Source organism: Micromys minutus (assembly GCF_963924665.1).
Source record: "Micromys minutus genome assembly, chromosome: 14".
Classification (NCBI taxonomy): Eukaryota; Metazoa; Chordata; class Mammalia; order Rodentia; family Muridae; genus Micromys; species Micromys minutus.
In genome coordinates, this window is record NC_137983.1 from 20,381,441 (window position 1) to 20,396,303 (window position 14,863).

Here is a 14,863-nt window from a genome sequence, read left to right on the forward strand (position 1 = left end):
GTATATACCCAGAAGAAGCTCCAACATCTAACAAGGACACATGTTCTACCATGTTCAGAGCAGCCTTATTTATAATAGCCAGATATCCTTCAACAGAGGAATGGATACTGAAGGTGTGGCACATTTACACAATGGTGTATTATTCAGATATTAAAAACTATGACCTCATAAAATTCCTCGGCAAATGGATGGAAATTGCAGCTATCATCCTGAGTGAGGTAACCCAGTCACAAAAGAACACTCATTATATGTACTCACCGATAAGTGGATACTAGCACAAGAAGCTTGGAATAACCAAGAAATAATTCACAGAAATTATGAAGCTCAAAGGGAAGAAAGGATGCCTAAATCCTTCTTAGAGGGAGAACAAAATATGGGAGGAAATAATGGGACAAATAGAGAAGCAGGGATTGGAACAAAGATCATCCAGAGACCGTCTCACCTGGGGATGTACCCCATATGCAACCACTAAACCATTATTGCTGATGCCAAGTAGTGCTTACTGGGAGGAACCTGATATGTATGCCTACTCAGAGGCTCTGCCAGAGCCATACTGATACAGAGGAGGATGCTTGCAGCTAATCATTTGACTGAGTAAGGTGACTGAAATGAAGGAGCTAGAGAACAGACTAAGGAGATGAAAGGGTCTACAACTCCATGGGAAACACATAATTAATAACTAACCAAACCTACCACATTTTCCTGGGACTAAATCACTAACTAGTAAGTCTTTTGGAGTGACCCATGGCTCTATATGCATATGCAGCAGAGGATAGCATTTTCTGCCATCAATGAGAGGAGAGGATTTTGATCCAGTGAAGGCTCTATTTTCTAGTGTAGGGGAATGCAAAAGTACTGATGTAGGAAAGGAATGTTGGAAGAGGAAGCTCCTTCATGGAGGCTATGGGTGAGGTATGGCGAGGGGATTGGAGGAAAGGGGATAATACCTGAAATGTAAATACAGGAAATATCCAATCAAACAAAAGAGGAAGAAAAAAAAAGAATTCAGGAGAGAGAAACATGTGACCAGTCAGAATTTTCAGATGATTTAGGCCCTTCACTGTCAGCCATTCTTTTTTATCTTAACATTTCTTTGTACTTGATTGGCTAGAGCTATGTCACACCATCTTGTGCCTCTACTAGACAAGTCAAATTATGCCTAAATAAAGCCTTTAAAACCTCATCCTGCAGTATTACAGATGTAAGTCAGTACTAGATCAAACATCTGTAAATAGCCACATTTTTGTACCTTTTGTGATAATGACTTTGCTTCATCAGAGCTGTTTTTAATGATGTTAATCTAGAATGCTTTCATTCCAGAAGATTGAGAAGCTAATTTTAAAAAATTATGCCACACTCCAACAAATAAAGCACGCACAGTTAATAACAAGTCAACCAATGAAATACAGCAATCATTAAAAAAAAAAAAAAAAAAAGAGCCAACAAAGAAATTCTACAGATACATTTCAATGTAGGTCAGTGGCTCTCTGGGGAATGCAAGGACTCTGGAGAAACTTGTCAGCCATTCCTAATCACTCTAGATGTAACATGCGTATGGAAGCCTCATGATAACTCCAAAATAGTTAAAGGTCATTCTCTCATTGTTTTATTTAGCATCTTTCTTTCCTTATTATACTCCCAATTAATTAATTGCTTTGCCATGCCACTGGTTATTTATCCTGAATATATGTTTTAATTCTTATATGACCTGGCTGCCGATGTTGTAACTCTACCTCTCATCCTCTATAGAGAAAGAAATCTTAATCTTTATTTTTCTCATCTTCTGTGATTCTACATAGTTCCATGGATATTCTTCTTAGATTTCTTCCTCCAAGTATCCGAATTCATACCTTCAGTTTCTGCTCTCCATAAAGCTCTAAGTGATGAGTGTCACTGAACTGAGTTTTAGGAATTATGGAATAGAAGTCATCTCTATGGCTTCTACAGTCATGTTTCCCATTTTTATCTGGGAGCTCATGAGATATATTTTTATGTTTTATTGTTTATATTTCTGCTAACAGGCTGTTTATTGGCACCTAAGAAACCTAATGAAAATAGGGCATTCTTTATAGCTTTGTCCTCTTATAAACACTCTCCTACTCAATGATGCACCTAACAACAAAGGACTATTCTTATCCTCTCTCCATTCCTCACCAACCACAGGCACATCCTTAGCTAGCAACACTCTAGCTATTAGTGCAAATTTCCTTTTTGTCAGTGATACTAAAACTATAGACCACTAACACAACAAAATATTTTAAAAAATTCAGATTTATTCAACACTAAGATTTTAAAAATCAAGGTTCTAATGTCTATTAGGGAATTGTTGCTGTTTCCTTCTTAATTGGAAGACAACAGCGGCAAAATAGGGAATATCTATTGTAATACTCATTTAGGGTGAGGACACCTAATCCTATTGATGAAATTGGACTCATGATCCAATCACTCTCAAAAGCCTTGGCTTTTCATTTTGCTATTCTAGTCATATCTGACTTACGGGACAGTGGGGAGGCACATTCGGAGCATACCAGGCCGTTATGATACCCTCCAGGATCAAAGAAATTTTCCTCAATTTTTCTCAGCTGAACAGTCAAGAGAGCCTTTCTCAGCTAATCGGCCTGACAAGTTCTCTTTATGAAGAAATCAGTCATCTTCGGCATCCTGAGACCTGTGCTGTGCATACTATAAATATGCAAAACAAGGATGAGTGGAGAGAGATTTAAACTCATTATCAGGTTCCTTATCATTTTCAGTCTCCCACTGAATCAGCTCACATCAATGCAAATCATCTGGTTATTTTAAAATTTTAGAGACTCTGAATCCAACAACCTTGCATGTGTACCACAGAATTTTGGGGTGTTTTTTCCTTTCTATGTTTATTGTACTAAGGCTGGACAGCATTACATATAGTCTTTATTTTACTCTTAATGACTTCTAGATTTATACCAGAGTATTTGCACATAACACACTACAGCAAGAATTTCTGGATCCAGCTTCTTTTGTCACATTTTTTATTCAACCTTCGTATGTCACTCATTTTCTATGTGTTTCAGATTCATCTTTAGAACATGGTTATCATGGAAACAAATAGATTGCCAAAATAACTAGATTTTTTAAAGCAATTCTTGTCACAAAGAAAGTTCTTAATAAAGATTAGAACTATGTTACTATGGTAACACGCTGGGCCATGCTGCATTAATATATCCTTCCTCCACTCTGGGCAGTGTTGCTCTTAACCAACTTTTTTCTCTTCAGCTGTCCATGTTAGATAAAGGTATTTGAAGCCACTAAAACCTACTAAGATAGGTCTTCTCGTTTCCATACTGATTCCAAACAATATGTAAAGCAAAATTATATCAAATGGAGACCAAAGCACTATCTGTATGACTGGTAAGAAAGAACCTGTCTTAGTGGATGACTGTAATTGTTCCCATATAGAAGAACAGTGCAGAAAAATATGGACCTTAAAAGACAACATCACCAATTTTTCCCAAAATCCATTACTTGATAATTCTTCTGTCCCTGTCATAGAATCATGAAGCAGTGAATCAACAGTACTCTTGGGCTCACTAATATACAATGAGAATAAATTCTATCAAGAAGCAGAGAGAAGCTATTGCTTTCATCTTGAACGTGAGATTATTATTGGTCAACCTGTCATAAAATTCTTCCTTTTGTTCTGGTGGTTCGGAGGATTTAAAGATCATCTCACATTACAGATACTGTATAGAGCTTATTATACTCCTAAGCTTTTTGTTAGAATGACATTGTATTCTCAAAGAGAGGGTTTCAATATTAACAAGGATAGCAGTCATATTTTAAGACCTAGTTATAAAATAATGCAAATCATACAAAAAATCTGCATAGAAATCTAAATATTAGGCAACTGCCAGTTAAGATAGACATTTTTTTTCTGGCACTTTATAAACACCTCTTGATGCTCACTAATGTTAACTTATTATGACTTATGTATAACTAACTACCTCATGCTATATATTATTCTTATATTTCTTTAAATTCTTCAGGACTTCTCTGTGTTATGTCTTTTCCTTTTAAATCTGAGAGCAACTTTGCTTGTATGTTCTTCCTGTGAAGAAACATGTGGTACACAATTCCAGCAATGGACTGCATATTGGTAGTTAGTTATAATCCAAAAACATGCTTGTAGGTGCAAGATTTGAAATGAAAAAGAAACAACTCAGAGTTCATTCAATAGCAATCAGTCCCTCCTACATTTATAGTAACTCAATAACCTGGAAAAGTGGGTGGTTACTGTACCCGAATACCTTTAAATTTTTTTATTCATGAATGAAGCAATGTTTGTAAAGAATATGAATCTATATTTGACTGCCAGCTTTCAATTGATAATATTGACATTAAATTAGGTGCCCTCCTCATTAATCTAGAATGAAAAACAATGTCTCCTGTTCTTGTTGTATGATAAAATAAATGGAGACACAGGAAATTTCTGTGAATGAAGTTAAGTTATCTGGTAATATTTCAAAGTTATAATTGGGCTATATGTAATCTAAAGTGGTATGATGGCATGCGGGTTAAAGACGGACATGTAGATTAAATTTGTCATAAGTCCCAAACCTAACTATATCAGATTAAGTAATCTTAAAAATAGGGGATATCATCAGGCATATTTGAAAATTAAGTGCAGATATTAATAGCATCAGTCAAATATTTTGTTTTTATTCCTCAGTTATATGTGCACTGATCACAAGTTCATTGTTTTTATTTCGATGAGATGTAAATGCTGAATTTAAAACATACGCCTCATATTTTCAGTCTCTAGCATGTATCTTTTTCTTGATATGTGACCACTGACTGATATGTGATTATGGAAATTTAATGAACTTAGACTAGTATTACAAAGCTCCAGATAATAACAAATTACAAAATGGAGAAGATATCAATGTTTTTGAGGTTGTAGTCAAATATTTTCATAGGCATTTTTTACTTACTGCAGATTCTATAGATATTCTCAGTCATGCAAATTCTAACTTATATTCAATAATTAATGAGCTATGAATCAAATAAAAACACTGTTTCTGTGTAGTCATAGTAATTTTCCAAGACTCTTTTCTCTTCTGGTATGTTCTTCTTTATATAGACCACTGGCTTGCATTGTTTGGAAATCTGTTCTCAAAGATTCTCCCTCAATGAAGGTGCTTCAGTGTTCTTTCTACATTTTTGTTTTGATATAATGTCTCCATTTAGCTTGGCTATCCTAGAACTTGCTGTGTTGATCAGGCTGGCCTTTAATTCAAAGAGATATTCCAGTCTTTACCTTCAAAGTGGTAGGCTCAAGTGTTCATTGCATCAGGCCTGGGTCTGCCAAGTAATCTTTATAATGGCGACCTTGGATCAAAATTCTCCCACCTTTGAGTAATATCCAGCTCCAATGAGTTTATTACTATTTAAGGGTTTAGAGACTTTAATGGTTTTAATATAGTCTATCCTTCCTCTCTTCAACTTACAACGAGGGAGGGCTTTTTCTTTACCACTGATGAAAACTCAGAGTCCTTTAACACTATCTTCAAAAAATCACACTTTCAAAAAATAATTTAAAACTTTGGATAGTTAATTTGGATAGAGAGATAGTTTAGTTTTAACTACAATGAATCATGTTAACAACAGATAATGATAAGAAGCTTCTATCTATGTTTCAACCATCTATCATCTATCTATCTATCTATCTATCTATCTATCCATCCATCCATCCATCCATCCATCCATCCATCCATCCATCCATCCATCCATCTATCTATCTATCTATCTATCTATCTATCTATCTATCGATCTACCTACCTACCTACCTACCTATCTATCTATCTATCTATCTATCTATCTACCTATCTATCTATCATCTATCTACCTATCTATCTATCATCTATCTATCTATCATATATCTATCTATCTATCTCTGTCTATCTATCTATCGATCCATCTATCTATCTATCTATCTATCTACCTACCTACCTACCTATATACCCTAATAGGTATGCTTTTAACAAGTTATTCAATTGTATACTTATCTTCATGGTGGGTAAAAACATAAAAGAACAAAGGCATAGCATATTTATGAATGTTGCACTGACTTCTCAATAGTTTGAATGTTGAAGAACCTAGACTGCATTTTAGCTAAGGTGTTTAGACTGTTCTGTATTCAGAATTTCAAAGAAGACTGGTAACAAGATAGTGATTTGTGCTTCAAACACCGTTGGAAGTCAGTTCTCACATCATCTGCACAAGCTTACTTCCTTAGGGAAGATATAAACAGAAACTATGTTGGTACATCCATATTGTAAGTGATTGTAGAGACTCCCACCCCTTTTGATAGTCTCCTTTGGGGAGGAAACTGTGCAATGGCATACATAAATACACACAAACAAGCACACAGACAGAGACAGAATTGTTGATCATGTCAGGAGAAAGAGAAAGCGCCATTTACCCCTGAGCATCACTTTAAGTGACATTTTTCGTGCTTTTAATGTAAAGTGTGTGACAATAGAGAATCTGAAATAGTTTATATTTCAAATAGTTAAAATATCTTCTCTATAAAGTTGCCCATAGCTAGAATAAAATGATATGACACTAGGATTTATTCTTAAACATTTATTTTGCTGAAATAAAATTCCCCTGGAGGTATTGATGCACAGTAGATATATATACACATCAGAGTGAAAGAGCTTGAAATACGTTGCTATTCTATGGTAAGAAATATCTGTGGGAGACATTCACCAGAGGTAAATAACATTTTAGTGCATGTTCAGATATCATTGTTTTATTTGAGACAAGGTGGTTTGGAACTCATGACGATAGCTCAAGCTGACTTTGAATTCTTGGTACATCAGACTCAACCTCCTATGTGTAATTCAAAAATTTTTATATGACTTTAACTTTAAAATCTTTGATATTTTATGTAATTTTACTTCTTAAAATATTAAAACAGCATTATCTTTACTAAAGCAGTATCTTATTTGCTTGGGGCTCAGAAATTGATAGTAATTTAAAAAGTCTCAGAGAATAATTATTGGTTAACAACATTAAGCATTTAGTGTAAAATACATTAATCCCAGTTTTAGCAATCCATAATCAGAAATTAATAGAATTAGCGAATAAGCTTCAAAAATTCAGAGATTGCAGCATATAAATAATGCCTTGAAAGTAACACTTAATGCTTGGTCAATTTTAGACTTAGTATTCTGTTACCACTTGATGAACTGACTTAGTAGCATAGAATTAATGATTTCTAGTTTTTAATTAACATGATAAACACTCTGAACTTTTAATATATTTCATTTGTGATTTACAATTTTGGGAGTGGATCCTTTCCACTTAGTAGTGGCTTGTTTTCTCTCTACTGAATTCTCTGTGTCACTTGTTCATGCGTTCTAATGTCAGTAGAAAATTTTCGACTCCATGGGCCTTTAGTATTCAGTTAGAGGAGGGTAACAGCTGGTTGCATATGGTGAGATATATTGCTGTATACTAAAAGCATATTTAAAGAATTTTGGAAAGACATGCCATGATTAAACACTTTATTATTAGAATAGCCAAATTCTGTCTGTGAACATTTTGTTACAGCACATTGATTGACACTTTCAAAAACCATCTAAGAGATCTTGTGTTACTCTGACTTTTGATCTAAACATTGCAAAAATCAAACTTTGTACAGAACTTAAATATTCCTGAAATGCATACGCATGGTTATGGATATTGCAATTGCCGAACAGTATGCAGGTTGTTAATCAGCAATACATAGAACTGATCCCACCACTAAAATATCCAAGCGATTCATAGCTACAGATTCTTTTTTTAAAATTAATTTATTCACTCTACATTTTGATTGTTGTCCTCTACTCCTGGACCTATCCTCCCACAGCCCTTATAACCCCTTTGTCCTCTGAGAGAGTGGAGGCCCCCACAATATACCGCCTTACCCTGGCACATCAAATATCTTCATGGCTAACTATTTCTCTCACTTAGGCCAGGTTAAAAAAGCCAAGTAAGGGGAACACATTTCACAGAAAGGCAACAGCCCCCACTCCAGTTGTTCAGGACTAACATGAAAACAAAGTTGGCCATATACTACATATTTATAGGGGTCCAGGCCAAGCCTATTGTGTGGCTGTGTTTCAGGGGAACCCACATGGAGATCTCTGGTCAAGGATGGATAATGGCTTCCATCACCTCCACTGCTCGGTAGGTTCAGACAAGGGGAAGTGGGACACTAGCAGGGGTGGGGAGAAACACTTCAGTCACTTCTGCTGCTCTTGCTGCCTCATCTCCGTTTCCACCATGCTAGGCTGGGTCAAGTCAGATGGGGACTGGCTAGGCAGCAAAGAGTACAGGAGAGCTTCCTGCGGTAGTGAATTTGGGAGAGCAGATCTCTCTCCAAGTAGTGGTATTACATCTCTTATGACAGAAGTTCTCAGATGATGGCTAATTCCTGCATACACTTATTTTGGATAGGTCTGATAAATACAGTTTTGGGATGGATCAGAGTCTGACAACAGGTGCTTCCTATTGGCTTGGCCTGAGGGCTTGAAAATACCTCATCTACATATTTGGGGATGTGGTCTGCTTCTGTCTTGTGCCTACATAGAGAGTTGTCATGTCCTCACCTACGGAGAGGGGCTTGGGTTATGACTATTCTGTCTTAAGTTTGTATCAAATCCTCACCTGTAGAGAAGGGACCGGGGCGTGGCTGATCTGGCTTGAACCTGAATCACATCCTCACCTGAAGAGGAAGGGCATACTGCATGACCTACTCAACTCAAACCTCACTAATGGGAGCTGTGAGGGGCTGTAGCTGACTGAGAGAGGCCTGATCTCCAGGAAGAGTAGAAAGCTTCTGCTGTCCCTTAGGGTCCCAGAGCTTCTACTTATCAGGACCAAGAATCATATGTAGATATAAATATAGATGTAGAAGTAGATGAATATAGATGCAGATGTAGGTATAGATACAGATACAGTTACAGATAGATATGGAGAGTAAATTCAATTACCCAGAAAGAGTGCAGATATAAAAATTTTCTATATATTTTGCTTCAAATAAAATGAGGATATCAGTATCAGAATTATCAAATTATTTCAATACCAAACATAGGTTATGATACTATATAAACACATGTACTGTTTTGAAAGTTCAAAAACATTGTTTATTGAGTGAGTTAAGTGTACATGAATTAACCTGAGCATTTGAATAATGGGCCACTACTTAATGCAACATGTAAACTGATATCTTCACTCCAGACCACAAAGAAATAATTTATTTTAGTGATTGTCCCAAACTATTTTAGTTATTTTACTTGATGTATATACATGAACTAGGAAGTATGATAGTACAGTCACAAACACATATAATATTTAGAGAAAATTTGCAAGCTGAATCTACTTTCATAATGAATTCTGTTACTAAAGAGAAGAACTCCCCATATGCCGGTTGCTTGCCTCTGTCTTCCAAGTTACTTCAGTGAGTATAAGCACTATTTTGTGGTGTAAAGGTAAAGGTCCATCAAGTCCATGCCTGGTATGACTTCAATCACAAATTCATTCATGAAATTCCTACATATATTTTCTTCTTGTAGACAGGCTCAGTGAAGGAAAGCATGCTGCATTAGCATGAGGCTCATAGTTTCTCATGTGAGAATCTGAAACAAGTATCTCAGAAGTACCAATACCCAAACTTACCTCACACAGTAAATCAAGTGCTCTAAATAAGATCCTCAAAAATGACCTCATATCACTAAAAATCAGTAGCACCTTGGAAATAACATAAAATAGATTTTGGCTTTATTTAAATTGCAACTATATGGTTGGGGTTAAAGTAATGGGAAGCCCTTACTAAGTAATTTGTTCCAAGTCTCCCTAAGTTTAAATTTACTCCTGTGTACCCACAAACCTCCCCACACCTCTGTTTTTCTCTCTTTGCCCCACCTCTGTTTCATAAGCCTTATAAATAGTCATTACTGAAAAAGACATCTTGAGGCAAATTGTGCCGAACTTTTGAGTACATTAGCGCCTATACAAATGCCTAAGCATCAAATTTAAGTAATAGCACTTAACTTTTGTGATGTCTGTGAGGTAAATGTGGAGTTATAACAGCAGCTCAATTATGTTCATATGGCTGGATAATGTTATGACTTCAGAGTGTAGATTTAATCAGATGCATGCTCTTCAGTTTGGACCCAAACACTATGCATGTTGTGTGTGTGTGTGTGTGTGTGTGTGTGTGTGTTTGTGTGAGTGTGTGTGTTATCAAATGTTAAATTATATTCTTGACTTCTACAGGATTTCTGAACCATAATATACATAGGTCTGTACTATGCAGAAGAATGATACATAGAACTCAACTTAGTGTTATAATTAATGCATATTCTAAATTTTGTTGCAGACTAGTACAAAAATAGCATTTGTTATTTAAAATACTTTGCACTGGAAGAAAATATGTACATTATAACTTATAATTAAATATTGAAAGAAACTGAGAATCAAAATTTTTATTTGAACATATTCAATATGGATTAAGTTATTTATAATTTTGTATTATGCATCCTAATAGATTATAAAATAGGGTATCTACTCTTTATTATTCTACTGTAGACAAATTATAAGTACATATCTTAATTTATTTGCATATATTAATTCTCTAGTTGAATTTCAAATTTGATATAAATAGTTCCAATAAATTGTATGCAAATACATAACTATCTTTATGTTAATTTGTTTAACTATCACATATATATGTAGTGTGTATGTGTGTGCATGTGATATATATCACATATATCACATATGCCCATATATAATATGGGTGTATGTGTGAATCCATGACATAAACAAATGCAGCCTCACGTTTTACTCAACATCTGGATTTACTGTGAATGGAGAATTATTTCACTGGAGAAGGACTAATAGTACATTTTGGTGCAGGCCCAGCACTCATTAAAAATTTTAAAAATCATAATAACGATGCTAAAGCCAATCAATGTTATTGATTTTGGAATTCGGATATTCTTTTGATTTGTACTTCCTCGAATTACACATCAAGCATGGTTCAATGTGTTTTTTCAGTGATCTTCACTTGAACAGTGTATTTCACAGTTTCTAGCTATCTAAAGAGAATGTTTCCCTTGCCTTTAATTCACTGAAAAAAATTACATTCATGTGTATTGTTTATAACAAACAAAACAACAACAAAAAAGATAAATACTGAGGGCCAAAACTTTCCCTTAAGTTAGTGCAAGTTCCTGAAAATATATGATAAGGAAACTGGGATTTTTCTGACATTTTTGCCACAGTCATTTTTCTGCTTTGAAGATCAGAAAATGTTGTCACAAATTATTACATCACTAGCCATATATTTGCTACCCACCTAAGCATGTGTTTTATTGTCTGTGAAATATTTTCATGAGTTAAGTGAGATATCCTGGAATTGTGACCAGCAGATGTAGTGAAAAGTCTTGGGCTCTTGTTTATGTCTCATACTCCATACTTCAGAAAGATCCAAAAGCTAAGATAATTATTTAATTAAAAGCTTGTTGGTATAATTTTAATAACTTTTAAAAATAATATCTTCAAATGACATTTATGCCAATTAATATGTATTAATATTAGTATTAGTGTGAATAATCTTCTAAATAGTAAATAAGAGACAAAATGTCCACATCTATCCATACATGGACATATGGCATCTTTGTTTAATAAAGTATCAGAAATATTCACAAAACATCTTTGAATTCACCAAGGTTACAATAGAAAATTTACTTTTTTAGCTCTGAAGTATGTGCATGAACATTTATTTATACATACATTTTTATCCCATTGTGCATTTCAATGATAACAGGGAATGGTATTACTTAATATTTGTCACAATCTCTACTTTAGTAACTTAATAATGATTTTCAGATGATTGGTCATCTGATGATTCAACTGCCGAGGAAAATAATCTCTCAGTGGACAGTCATTTATAGAGGTTATTTTTCTGGTGTTCTTTGAATAGCAGGAAAAGACAGGCTTTTAATCATGAAGGAAAAGGTAAAACTGAGGGCCAAAATCATAGAAACATACATAAATGGGGCAAATGCCTCAGACAGGGTGAATATTCCAAAGGAAAGTATATTTTTATTGGATAAATGGAATTGGAAAATAGTATGGTGTGTAATCTTTTGATTGACCTAATTTTTGCTTATTATTTAAGAAAAAAGCAATAGCATTACATTTATTGATAGATTTATTGATTCTTTATGCCTTCTTTTTTCAACTTGTGATATGTTGTAGTAGATAAAGATATGAATATCAGTCAGATTCCCATTTATATCATTTGATGGGTCTGTAGACAGACTGTGATTTTTCACGCTAGACACTGGGTGCTCAGCTTCTAAGATGTGTACATCTTTCTGGATGTCAGAATTTTATACTCCAATGTTATTCTGTGACTTAGTATTCCAGAAAAGAATGTTAAGTTAAAAACCATATAAACAACACAAACTACTTGCATTTCTTTTTATATTTTTGTTTTTCATGATTTAAAATTTTATATAAAATTTATATATGACACTATTATTAATAGCTCAAATCTTAGTAACAGATGAGATTTATTTAATATTTTCATCTACTGTGTCATATGTCAGTATTATTGCTTTTATTTCTGTAAAAATACCAAGAAAGTTAGTGAGTACACCCTGAAAATTTCTTGTGCATTCTAGGGTCATGGCTGGCCTCCTTGACAGATTCTAGTTTTATATTACAGACACTCTATAAAGAGTTTGAAAGAAGAAATTAAAGGTTGACATTTTTGAAGGGCAATGCTGATCTTAAAATCAAAATCAGAAATGTAAGAAAAAAATGTTCTCCTCAACAAGACAATGTCTTATCTTGGTTATACAAAAGAAAAAGTCAATTTTATGAATTAATTAAAATTCTGGGAAACATAAGAATAGTATACATACCTAGAAATAACATTAGCAATAAGATAGCAGTGTACCTGCATCTCTGATAATACCTGAGTGGTGGCTGTGTTTTAGTTCAAGGCAGAGCTAATACTCATATCTCATATGTCTTGCTATTTGAGAAAGCCTCATCCTCCCTCCCCCCCACTTCTGCCATGCTTCTAGCATAATAACAGTGAACATGGTTGTGACAATTCAAAGGCATATTGTAAAAGAAAGAGAGGAAATCTTTCTAAGAGGAACTTTATTCAGAATTTAAGAACCAAGCCCAATAAAACAGAATGCTTTACATAAGCACCTTCCCACTGTGATTGACTCTTAGTACCCAGAGTGCTTTGTTTTGTACTGTGCTGATAGCACAGGACTAAGGAAGGAATCCTTGGAATGAATAGTGTCTCTACAATGACAAGCCACTCACTTCAAAGTGACTAAAATTCTGTGTATTTTGTGGGGAGATAGATTTATAATTTCTGTCAAGTTAAGTGGTCTTAGCATTCTGTCATCCAGAATAATAAAAGTCATTTCTGCAACAGTCTTTAAGGCGCACAGCAATTTGTGGGTGGGTAATCACTCTGTTTTCTCAAGCATATATATTTTGTAATGAGGCAGAAGCATATTTCTTGCTATATGTTCCTTTATGTCTCTCAAGTAAGAAACCAGTTTTCAGTCTCAATTTTATTTTCTTTAGAGGCTATAACACCAGTATTTTAACATAGAACATTTGCCTAACTATCACAGTGCTGCGAAAGAATCCCCTATTTTTGAATGTCTTCTTTCTAAATTTTTTGAATACTAAGTGAGCATATACTGGAGTATATGACTGTCTTAATGGGTAAAGAAGCTGGATTCAGAGCTGAGGTCTGAGATTCTTGGGTACTGGAAGCTTAGTTTCTTGTCTGCGACTGACTGGATTTATTCAAGTGGACAATACTTTCCTAACCAGTTTTCAGATTAATACTGAGAGGCGTTTTGTTTATTAAAAAGGGATAGAAGAAATGGGAAGTTTAATAAATTCTGGAATTTACATGCTTAAAGAAGAAGAACCTTATAGATATGAAGGGGAGAAGTTTCTGAGTCAAACAAAACCAGCTTTGTGCAGGCTTCCATCACAATGTACCTACTTTGCTCCCAGGAATTGGAGAACACAGTATAGTGATTTAGAGAGATGGAATGGAATAAGAGGCACTGTTTTTGTTTTTGTTTTTGTTTGTTAATTTTTAAATTTGAAGCAAAGTATATGTATTTATATGAGAGCAAATGTATTCAGGATCCTATGGTCATAGAACATTCTTGGTTCATAAGGTGTTTGTTGAATTTTTTTGAGTGGGGTGGGACTTTAAGTGCTTTTAAATGGGTACTTAATAAACATCCTTACACTTTTTACTTATTTTATGCAACACACCAGTGTTTCTGTATTTTTAATTTAAATGTAAACACACTTACTTTTTGATAGCTAATGGTGGAATGGATGTTTTAACAGTGTGTCAATATAAATTCACCAGGAAGGAGTATAAGGTAATGAGAGCTTTTAGCTAAGTGCTTAAAAACAAAGGGGGGACTGAAGAGATGTATAGAGGAAAAGGATGGGGGGGAGAAGAGGACTGAGAGAGGAGAGGAAAAGGGGGAGAAGGAGAGAGGGAGAGAACAGAGAGAGAGGGAGGGAAAAAGAGAACACACACACAGAGAGAGAGTGAGAGAGAGAGAGAGAGAGAGAGAGACTAGGAAAGGGTAGTAAGCTCCTGTAGAAAGATATAAATTGGGGGGTGGGTCTTACAGAGTAAATAAAGCCAAGAGTAATATCTTTCAGGAAGATCCTGGACAGCTTTCAACCTGGGTTATGTTATGTAAATGAGAGCTTTATACATATTCACCCTAGATTAGTTGGTTGCATGGAAACTGCA